Below are 11,539 nucleotides of genomic sequence, written 5' to 3'. Positions count from 1 at the left end.
ATATCTATATATCTCCAGCTATGTCCATGTGACCGCTTGCACGTCATCGTCGCTGCATCGGCGTATCTCGAAACATCGATAGTGTTCTGTCTGTCCGGAGACGGGAGCTGGTATACGAGGGTAGGTCAATAATTATTTTGTTACACTGCTCCCCTCTTAAGATCTGAGCGTCCCGATCAGCAACTCTAGATGGCCCAGGATGGCGGAATCTACAGGATTCTCCGGCTCTGCATACACCCCTAGAAAAGAAGTAACAGTCTACTGTCTTTGAAGGGTATGACATCTTCGGGTTCATGCAACACACAGTAATCCGTACGCCAGTTTCTCTGAAGATCACTTCCAGCATGCTTCTCACAATCTTCCAATCCAGATTTTCTACTGCATGGCCAATTTTTGGTAAAGCCAAATCTTTGATGTCATAATTACAGACCATTTTCTTCAAATTAGTTAGAGCACGCCATATGTTCTCGTAGCTTGGCGTGTCCGTATAAGACTTCCTGGTCACTATATACAGCAAAGATCGAGGACCATCTTCCAATCGCAATACTCTTCCAATTTTAGGTTGTTGATTCCTTAACTCGTCCAGGCGGCCGAACTTTCTATTGAATACGGACGAGATTCCTTTAGTCATCTCGAGGTCTTGTGCAACACAGTGGGCTAGAGAGACGTTTTCTGGAACACCAAACAGATCTTGCTGAACTTCTGTGGTCACGCCGAATCTAGCACTCTTTCTTTCTGCGTAATTTGACATAAATTGATTAAAACTTGGCTGTGCGACATCTTTCATCTCCTGTTGGAGGACTCGTGCTTCTTCTGTTTCATTTGAGCCAGCATATGGTGCAAGACGATTTATGTGAATAACTTTTGGTTTACCGTTTGGCAACTTCTTAATTCTATATATTACGTCATTTATTTTCTTCTTAACTTCATACGGACCTTCCCATTGTCTTTGCAGTTTAGGACACAAGCCTCGACGACGTTGCGGATTATAAAGCCAGACAAGATCACCTACTTCGAAGCTTTCATTCTTGCATCGAGAATCATATTGATCTTTCATTCTGTCACTGGCTATCTGAATGTGTTGTCGGGCAAGTTCATGAATGTTGTTCATTCGTAATTTCAGGCGGTCAACGTAGTCTTCGCCTGCAACATGTTCCTCGGAAGGTCCGCAGCCAAACTCTAGGTCGCAGGGCAACCGAACTTCACGACCCAACATCAGGCAGGTTGGTGTTTGACCTGTAGTTTCATTTACGGCCGAGCGGTAGGCCATCAGGAATAAATGAATGTGTTGGTCCCAATCTCGCTGATGTTCAGATACAACTTTGGACAAGTGTTTACCCATCGTTCGGTTCATCCTCTCGACCATCCCATCTGATTGAGGATGCAGGGGTGTTGTTCTGGTCTTATTGGCACCAATCAATTTACAAACGTTTTGGAAAAGAGCTGACTCAAAGTTTCGCCCTTGGTCGGAGTGGATCTCCAAGGGAACACCAAATCGGCTAAAGAATTCTTTAACAAGTACCTCTGCAACGGTAGCAGCTTCTTGATTTGGTAATGCATAGGCCTCAGTCCATTTTGTAAAATAATCCATGGCTACCAGGATGTATTTATTTCCAGCATCGGTTTCTGGAAATGGACCTGCAATGTCGATAGCTACTCTTTCCATAGGACTTCCAACATTGTACTGTCTCATGGGTGCTCTCTTTTTACCAACCGGACCATTACCGGATGCACACAGTTCACATTTTCGGCACCATCTTCTTACATCATCTTTACAGTTCACCCAATAGAACCGTTCTCGAACCTTTTGCAGAGTCTTCGTAATACCAAAGTGTCCACCTGATGTACCGTCATGCAACTGACGCAATACTTCTGACACTTTACTTTTAGGTACAATCAACTGAAGCTTAGATTCTGTACCATCATCGTTCTCAAAGGTTCTGTACAGAAGATCATCTATTAGTATCAGGCAATTCCATTGGCTCCAGTAGGCCTTGACTTCCGGACTACATGCACTAATGTTTTGCCAACTAGGTCTCTCACCTCGACGCATCCAATCCAATACTCTTTTTATACATGGATCGTCTTCTTGGGCTTCTTGTAACTGTTGGGGCTGCCATTGCTCATTAATTACGGTGGTTCGTCTCACGGGGCAAAATCGTTCCTCTAATTTGGCACAGTGATTACAATTCGCACTGCATGGTCGTCTCGAAAGGGCATCAGCATTTGAGTGAACTCTTCCGGCCCTGTGTTCTATCTCGTAATCATATTCTTGTAATCGTTCTAACCATCTTGCCATCTGGCCCTCTGGATTACGGAATTGTATGAGCCATTTTAGAGCAGCGTGATCGGTGCGAAGAAGGAACTTTCTGCCATACAAGTATTTATGGAAATGTTCGCAAGCCTTCACTACACCCAGCAGTTCTCTTCTGGTAACGCAATAGTTTCTTTCCGGTTTCGACAGGACTTTGCTGAAATAAGCGATGACTTTTTCCTGTCCGTCCTGGATTTGGGAGAGAACAGCTCCTATAGCACTGTTGCTAGCATCGGTATCCAAAACAAATTTTCCTGCCTGTCCCGGGTAGCTTAATATCGGTGCACTGATCAGAGCCATTTGTAGTTGTTCGAAAGCTTTTTGGCACTCTTCACTCCATGTATATTCTTTGCCCTCCTCCGTCAACTTTGTTAGGGGCTTGGAGATATTGGCAAATCCTTTGACAAATCGTCGGTAATATGTACATAGGCCAAGGAAACTTCTAATTTCATGTTTATCTTTTGGTACTGGCCAATCTTTAATTGCTTCAATCTTTTCGGGATCAGCTGTTACACCATTACTCGATACAATATGTCCCAAATACTTAACTTCTCGTCGAAACATGTGACATTTCTTCGGACTTAACTTCAAGTTCGCTGCCCTCAATCGTTGAAAGACTTCTATTAGATTCTTGGCATGTTCATCAAAGGACCTTCCAACCACAATTACATCATCCAAGTAAACCAGGCATGTTTTCCATGTTAGACCTCTTAAAACTGCCTCCATTAATCTTTCAAATGTGGCAGGGGCATTACATAAACCAAACGGCATAGCCGTAAACTGCCAAAGCCCTGATCCTATCGAAAATGCGGTTTTCTCCCGATCGGCTGGCTCCATGTCTACTTGCCAATATCCACTTTTTAAATCGAGTGTGGAAAACCAACGAGAACCGGAGAGAGTATCCAATGTATCGTCTATTCTGGGCAAAGGATAACTATCTTTTTTTGTTACCGCATTGAGCTGGCGGTAGTCGATACAAAAACGCGTTGAACCATCTTTCTTCTTTACCAGAACTACTGGTGATGTCCATGGACTGTTCGATGGTTCAATTACCCCTTGTTTGTCCATATCCTTGATAATCTCTTCGGCTTCATCTCTTTTCGCAAATGGAAGTCGTCTAGGCCGTTGTCTGATTGGCTGAGCGTCTCCGGTATTTATTTTATGCGTTACTATGCTTGTTTTGCCCTTATCCTTCTTATCAATAGCAAAAACATCTTGATACTCTATCAGCATAGACCTTACTTTTTCCGTTCGTTCATAGTCAAGGTCTTGGCATCTTTCAATGATCATCTCGACAAGGTCTTTTGGATACTTTGACTTTGATGATTTCTCATTGGTATTCATAGAGCAAATTGAAGCCACGGGAACACACTGTCCGATCAAAGCTCCTCTACTTAACTTAATAGCAGTTTCCCTTAAATTCATAACTCTTACAGGGATGACATCTCGAACTTTTACCAAAGTTTTCGCCGTTAGGAACTCGACATTTTCTACATCTTCGACCATCCTTAAACTTCCCTCTCGGCAGTGTCCATCAAGCATGGTCATCAGAATTTTCTCACTATTACCGGGTATGGTTACGTCGCATGTAGTTAGTAAGCGGATGACATCTTCTTTGTCGTCGTGAAAGGGCAACTCTTCACCGTTGATCCTGAGAACTCCATTTTGAACATCCAATATTGCCCCCACTTTTCGTAGTACGTCCATCCCCAATATGAACTCGTCGGAGATCTCGGCAATTAATACTTGATGTTCAACTGTGGTCTGGCCAATGGATACTGACATATTAGCCTCGCCATATGTATTAATTAGCTCACCAGTCGCTGTTCTAAGCTTTACTGTTGCAGGTGATAATTTATTATGGTCTCGTACTACATCTGGACGTGCGATAGTTCTCGTTGCACCTGTATCCACCAAAAATGATCTACATCTATTACTGATACGACCTTCGATGTATAAGTTGTGGATTCCACCGGAGGACGTAAGGTTGACAGTTACTATGGGGGCTCTAGTTCTCGAGGTCGGCAGTTGCCCCTTGGTGTCGACCCGCTCTAGTTTTCCGACGGCTGTACGATCTTCTTACAATTACGACGAATGTGGCCTACGTCTCCACAATTCCAACATCTAGGCTCGCGTCTCTTTGGCATCTGATTACTTAATACTCTCCGTATCATTTCCTCCAGACGTTCATCGTTGTGTTCGTCACTTTCTTCAATGGTTCTTACTCTATGGCCTCGTGAAGTTTGACTAGCCGTTTCGTGTTCCAATGCAATAGCAAGTGCTTCATCTAAAACTTTCGGTCTTGCTAGTCGTAAAGCTTTCTGTAGTTCATTATCTTTCAGCCCATTGACGAAGGTATCTACTGCAATTTCTTCTAAAACGCTGTCTGGCACCTCTGGATAAGCCAACCGCACCACACGAGCCACATCTGCTTCAAATTCTTGCAGATTCTCACTTGCTCGTTGACTTCTACTTCGCAGTTGTGCTTTGTATACTTGTTGTAGATGGGCATCTCCATAGCGTTTTTCTAGACGAGTGAACAAGGTCTGGTAACAATTTTCTTGACCCTTGGGAATTGACCTTAATATATCTGCAGCATCACCTCGTAAAGCAGCAGTCAAGGAAACAGCCTTTTCTTGTTCGGTCCAATGATTGGCGGTCGCAATAGCTTCAAACTGTCTAAGATATATGGACCAAGAGGACTTTCCATCAAATGGTGGTAATTTGAATCTCATATTATGCGACATTTCTTCTCTCGGTAGTTCATCTTTCACTACAGGATCTAAAGCTACTGCATGAACTGACGGTTGCACTTTTGTATCGGTTATCATGCTCTCTAATTCTTTGATCTTCTCTTCTACGGCCAAAACTACTGCATTAACTGAAGGTAGCACTTTCGTATTGGTTACCATAGTCTCTAGTTGTTTGATCTTATCTTCTAACATTTCTTTACTGTCGTCTACGCTTTTCTGTATCTTATCGAATGTTCTAGAAACCTCTTCAAATTTCTCGTCGTTCTGTCTACAAACGTCTTTAATTACTTGAGAAACACTTTCAAATTTCTCGTTGCTCTGTCTACAAACTTCTTTAATTACTTGAGAAGTCTCGTCAAATCTTTTAGCAACATTTTCGAATTTATCGTCGCTTTTTCTAGAAGTTTCATCGATCTTTTGAGAAACACTTTCAAATTTCTCGTTGTTCTGTCTACTAACTTCTTCAAGTTTCTCGTTGTTCTGTCTACTAGTTTCATCGATCGTTTCAGAAACAGTTTTTAATTTCGATAAGATTACTTGTTCTGCTGACTGGAAGTGGAACGTCTCTGGGTCATCTCCGTTCTTCGTGAGGACATCCTTGAGTCGTGCTTGTAGGACTATCTTGCACCCACTGCTGTCTAATTCGTACTCTTCTAATTGTTCACGGAGCTGTTTTATGGTCAGTTCTTGTAGCAACATCTTTGGTCGGCACACACGTACTTTTCAAAATGTCTAAGTCTTTCCGAATACCGAACAATCAACGCACTTCAATTATTCCCGACGAATAAAGTTCAAAAGTCTTTCCGAAAATTAACGCACTCCGATTATTTCCGACGAATAAAGTTCAAAAGTCTTTTTTTTTCACTTTTCATTTATTTACACTCCACACCGTTAACACCAACTGTAGCGGTTATCAGTGTAATTACTTCTAATTACAATCAAACTAGCGGTTCGTAATTTATTTACGACTTTATTATTTATTTATACAAGTTTACTTTACAAACTTTAGCTTAAGACTAACTCTATTTACAAATATGTCCTATTTATATATGCGATACAGATATTCCAGAAATATCTATATATCTCCAGCTATGTCCATGTGACCGCTTGCACGTCATCGTCGCTGCATCGGCGTATCTCGAAACATCGATAGTGTTCTGTCTGTCCGGAGACGGGAGCTGGTATACGAGGGTAGGTCAATAATTATTTTGTTACAATATAAATGTAAATGTTTTCGGCTGTAAATTAAAAAGTATGTTTTGAATGTGAATGAAAAATAAATGTAGTCGTAAAATAACAAGTAAAAACTTATTTTAGGCCAAAAAATATAAAATATTCTCTCTCACCAAAAATATAGAATAATACACTTATGCATTTTTATATTATAAAAATGCAAAATGTTCTTTATATTGTGTATACTATATTTTTGGCCAAAGAATATATTTTCTGGTATAGAATAAGTTTTATTTGTTAAATTTACGACTATATTTTTCATTCACATTCAAAACATACTTTTTGAATTTACTGCCGAAAGTTAAGATACTAATTTTTGAATTTGGCTTCCATACTGGCCCACTCAGTTGGCTATATACCAGCCCATTCACCAGGGGCGCTCTAAACTAAAATTCAGAACATAATTTTTTTATAATGCATAAGTGCATATACTTTTGGTCAGAGAATATATTTTTTGGCATAGAATGTTTTTATTTGTTATTTTACAACTATATTTTTCATTCACATTCAAAACATACTTTTTGAATTTACTGTCAAAAATTCAGATCCTAATTTTTGAATTTGGCGCTCATACTGGCCCACTCAGTTGGCTGTATACCAGCCCACTCACCAGGGGGCGCTCTTAACTAAAATTCAAAACAATTTTTGAATTTGCTGCCTAAATTCTTTTTGAATAGCCAACGTTCGCAGAAGAAATTTATTGAATTTCCCGCCGGCTGGGTCCATCCACCAGATGGCGCCCGAAACTCTCCCCCAGATGTTAACACTAACACGGTGCTTGCACTACTAGAGGTCTGTTCCAACACGACTGAGAACCGTACATGTAACCCATGTAACGATCACCGTCACCGTCCTGCACAGTAGCATGGAACGTATTATTTCGATCCCATGGAACGATAATTATCTATTAACGAAACGTCAATGTGACGGTTCTTGGTCGTGTTGGAACAAACCTTAGGTAGTATTCAGTCAGACATGTAGACGATGATACAATACTCTTTGCGGACAGCAGAGAAGGGCTGCAAAGTTTGGTTTATCGCACTGCACAATACTGTGAGAAGTATGAAATGGCTCTGAACAAAAAAAAACAAAACTCGTGATTGTCAGTAAGCACAAGAATGAAGACAAAACAATCTACGTTAAAGGAAAAGCTTTAGAGAACGTATGGTTCTTTTCATGCGCATTTTTCCCCTAATAACACAAAACATTCCATGAATGTTCCTAGAATGTACACACAGGACATTGAAAACATTCCTGGAATGTCCCCAAATGCACACGAATGTCCCTGGAAAGTCCCAGGAAAGTGCTGTGTCAGCATTTTAAATATTCTTAGAATGTTCTGTTGGAACATTCCATGAATGTCTACGAATGTTCTTTGGACATTCACAGTCTATTTTTTAGACTGAATGTCTTGTTGGAACATTCCATGAATGTTCTTTGGACATTCACAGTATATTTTTAGACTGAATGTCTTGTTAGAACATTCCATGAATGTCTACGAACGTTCTTTGAACATTCACAGTATATTTTTTAGACATTCACTGAAATATATCGTCAGTAATGTGACAATACCTCCTATATGTTTTTTCATGAGGTTTGCAGGAGACGAAAAACATTTTTTAAGGTCACTTTCTGTTTTCGTACGTATTCTGACTTTTTTGTAGTAAATAGATAGTTGAATTTACTGCAAAACAAGTCAAAAAATATATGAAAACAGGAGGTGGCTGAAACAAGTTTTTAGTCTATCTTACAAATCTCTTGAAAAAAACAGATAGGAGGTATTGTCACATCACTGACGATATGTGGCCATACCAAATAATACATCCTTGATAAATATAAACATTTTTATTGCAAAAAATCTTTACATACATTTTTTAATGTAATTTACTGACATTCCTAAATATTATAAAAAAATGTCTCACATTTGCTTTGTAAACCTTTCTTTTGCTTTTCGTAGCCACATATTCCGTTTCCTTTCTGGTTTTTTGTAGACCACTTCTCTCAGCTGATTCTAAAAGAAAATAAAATAAAAGGTAATTTTTCTATCCTTTACAATTAACAATCAGAAGAAATATTATTTACAGGTAATAATACGCATAAATAATAATAATAAAAAAATAAATATTAAATAATATTTAAATAAATAATAAATAATATTTAATAAATAAAATAATAATAATGAACATTTTGTATTTTGACAACGACATCCGACGTGGAAGTAGAAACCTTAATAAAATTATTTTTTCAAGTAAATTGTGGCTTATTTCCTCATTAGAATAGTTAATTACAAAAAAGCCACAAAGAAATAGATTTTTCACAAACAAATAAGTATTTAGTATTCATTATATTTATTGTTTTTATTATTTACTTTAATGTCCTACTGGTACATTATTTGACAAATAATGACATTTCTAAGTCTGTTAAGTACGGTATAACGCCCTTGGGCATTAAATTTAAATAACGACTTAGATACTGTCAAGTTGACAAATATCAACCTAAGTAAAACTATGGTTACCACAATTATGTTACTACTGTTACTGGTAAATGTACTTATTTAAAAACTAATCAATTCAAAATTCATTCAAATTTTTCGCATATAAAGAATAATTTAGTCAGACATTAAACGTTGAAGGCACCACAGGTATTATAATAATAACGCTTTCGGTCAACGTATATCCCTCAGGCCCTTGTTAAAAACACCATTGACCTCAAGCGTTATTATCCTTATAATACCCTTGGTACCTTAATAACTGTAACATAAGATTATACCTTAATTCTTGTTTTCTATTTCTGATGTTTTTATTTATTTACATTGAATATTAATCTGTTTTGTTGTATAATCTACTTCGCAATAATTATGTGATATATTTGACTTAAAATGAATTCAAAAATTTTTTGCAGTTGGGCAACCATGTCAACTTAGATCTCCGATGTAGATAATGAATTACAACAGTATCTATATTGTACAGACTGTATTATTAATTAGGTTATTTATTTATTTATTTATTGAAATATACCAGGTATAAACCCATAAAGGTGTACATAAGAAAACTACATACATTGACTGAACACTTGATGACAAAATATAAAATAAAATAAAGAATAACCAAAAATGTTTCTGTTGTTAATACACATACACAATAATAAACAAAGACCTTAATAAAGAAAAATAACATGGCATCAATTCGATAAGCTATTGCGTATTTCGCGTTTAAAGATGTTAAAACCAAGAAAAAAAATGCATATACCTGTGTGACATAAGCTATTGGAACAGCACAGTCTCTTAAACGAACAGATGAAAGTGAAGTTCTGTCAATATCTTTTTCTAAAAAGTGTTTTGAACATACTCCTCTATTAACAAATCTGATCTATACTTCATGTCTTCTTCGCAGGATCTTCTGGAAAGCTAAAAATACAAAATATATGCATTACTAAGCATTATTAACAAATTTTAGTTTTAAATAAAAAATATGATTAATGGACTCACAAAATATTATAAAACAGCTTAGAAATTGTTTATTAGTATAGTCGGTTCCCCAAACTCTGACACAACTGGCTAGTGATTTTAGTAGGTAATTTTTTTTTGTTTTTGGCCAATTTTGCCAAAATTACAGTAATTATTAACTATTTAGTTATTTTTTTTTTGCCAATTTTACCAAATTGGCAAAATTATTTACTAAAATCACTAGCCAGTTGTGTCTGAGACTCAGTAGTACTGAGACTGAGTTTAGCAAATCGACTATAATATTCTGTGTATTCATTAGTTGGTACTGCATATTATAGTGTGTGGTCTACCATCCTATTTATAAAGGCATACATTAGCAAAAACGCAAAAAGAATTACTTTAGTTTTACAAATCCTATTGTTATTATCTCTATTTACTATTTTAGTTAGGAATAAGCGAAGTTTGTGGCTTATTCACAATTATTATTAAAATAATAAATGGATATGACCAATTATTAACTTATAAAATAAAATAATAATTCTTCTGATTTATGCCTTTTATTCACTTTGTTATATCTAGGTTACTTAAAAGATTTTTTATGAATAGTATTATTAGGGTATTAATAGTATTAATTTATTTTCTGAAATACAGGGCATGCCTTCGTTTACATATTTGCATACTAACCTTTTCATTCGCAGTCATTTGTTTGGAGCTTCTGTCATAATTGAAACGTTATTCCTGCAGATTTTTTTATCTACATTTGTTTCTGCTACTCCAACTGCGTTAAAAACAGGACACCATTTTATTCACTATGTTAATAATACTATTAAAGCTATTATAAAAGTATCCGAATTAAAAAAATATTCTTAAAAAGCACAAATAATACAAACAATCAAACAACGATCCACCCACGGCAAAGCAAGGTGGCCAAGATGAAGATGCCAAGATGGCCGAAGCGAGGTCGTTGGTTGGTCGTTTTTAGTCACGTGATGCCCTCTCAAGCGCCATGCACAAAAATATATGCACGGCGAATTTGAAAATGAACGCAAAAGAAATAAATATAAATGCCTCTCTTGGGTTTTGCATAAGTTATAAGTATTTTTTTTATTAACAAAATCGCATTCCAAATTGAATATTCGCGAACAATAATTTTTATTACATTTGTATGTTTATAATATTGTATTAATTGAACTTGGGAAACTCTTTAAATTTGACATATTATTGCACTGTAGGCCTAAAGTGTCACTTAGTTTGTCTGGTATGTTATAAGTAATGTTGTATCTGTTACACGTATGTATTATTTCGCAACTTAAAATATAGGAACATTGGTAGTATGTTCACAGAATGTCTTATGGTAACATTCCAGGAATAATTTAAACAGATGTTCACCGAATGTTCCCTAAATGTCCAGGACATTCAAATATTGATAGAACTTTGGTAGTACATTCCTGGAATGTTGTGTGTTGTTAGGGTCAGTGCGTCACAGTTTTTCGATTTCTCTCTAACGCATTAAATTGTATGTGACAGAAAAAACGCACGTCGTTGATTACATTTCGTCGGTGACATAACATTTAATCTAGTTGTCAATAGATGGCGCTAATAATATAATATTAAATAATTATACGCTGTGGGCTCGTACGTAGAGGGGATATTTATAAATTCGCGAGCGCCAGTATAGTGACAAGTCTGTAAACGTTTACCGGAAAGACATAAATGTCAAAGTGATTCATTTAAAATTAAAATTAAAAACATTAATTATAAAGAATATTAGTTGGTCAAAGCTGTGGTATATAT

At 36.8% G+C, this 11,539-nt stretch overlaps 1 long non-coding RNA gene across 1 annotated transcript; it reads right to left on the bottom strand.

Annotated features, from left to right (window-relative positions):
- Window positions 1-8,130: 8,130 nt before the first annotated feature.
- LOC126881417 (uncharacterized) lies at window positions 8,131-11,217 on the bottom strand. The gene is made up of 2 exons (XR_007696841.1): window positions 9,549-11,217; window positions 8,131-8,311 (listed from the first exon to the last, which is right to left on the bottom strand). It is a non-coding gene; the product is annotated as an uncharacterized LOC126881417 (long non-coding RNA).
- Window positions 11,218-11,539: the final 322 nt, after the last annotated feature.

This window comes from Diabrotica virgifera, chromosome 3 (genome assembly GCF_917563875.1).
Source record: "Diabrotica virgifera virgifera chromosome 3, PGI_DIABVI_V3a".
NCBI lineage: Eukaryota > Metazoa > Arthropoda > Insecta > Coleoptera > Chrysomelidae > Diabrotica > Diabrotica virgifera.
Note: the sequence above shows the minus strand (reverse complement) of the source record. Positions and strands in the feature narration are given on the sequence as shown.